Consider the following 868-nt stretch of genomic DNA (forward strand, 5'->3'; position numbering starts at 1 on the left):
TCTATACGACTTAAGTACTTATGATAATACGCACAGCCCCATACTTCCAAAGCATATGTAAGTGTAGGTAGAATAAGACTAGTGAAAAGGATATGAAGATTATCCAACGGCAGTCCATAAAATAAGATGTGCAAACGACTGCTAGCTTTCAATAGCTGCTGAGTTACTGTTGCTGACACCCGATTTTACAGGAATACTTAAAGTTAAGTCATCCGCAAACTTCACAAGCAAATTTTGATAATACGACTATAAATGAAATACAAAAAGTAGCAAAAATAAATAAATAAATAAATAAATAAATAAATAATGTCTGTATGTGGGCATAGGTAATCGAGGCGAATGGTTATGAAACCGGAGAAATTTCTTTGTTGTATGTTTTTGTTGTCTTTTTTGGCCTTGACCGTGCACAAAACTCAATAGTTGTTTACTCCGTACTGAGGAATTAACCAATAGAAACATGTTGGTTACGTAATTCATGCATAGTGTATGAGCGCAAAACAAAAGATTGTGCACGGTCATGGACTTTTCAACATAAATCTTGGCATCTTTGTTTGCTCCTTTGATGTTTGCCGAGCTTCAAAACCAGTCCCCTCTATTAACTATGATGTGGGGAATCAGCTAAGGAGAAATGCTTTCAAACTAGATTTAACAAGACGCTCTTTAAAGCGTTTACTCGGAATTCCATGTTGTTATGTCATATTATGACATTCACTATGTCTTCCAAAAACTCCTCGTGGTCTTCATTACCCACGATGCCTTAGTCACCGTTTCGTGATAGCATAAAATGACACATGTTGCGCAGAAGGAGGGTTATATATTTTGGAAGAATTAGAAACAAACTGCAAGGATTGAATAGACTAAAGCGATG

Source organism: Montipora foliosa, chromosome 8 (assembly GCF_036669935.1).
Source record: "Montipora foliosa isolate CH-2021 chromosome 8, ASM3666993v2, whole genome shotgun sequence".
NCBI lineage: Eukaryota > Metazoa > Cnidaria > Anthozoa > Scleractinia > Acroporidae > Montipora > Montipora foliosa.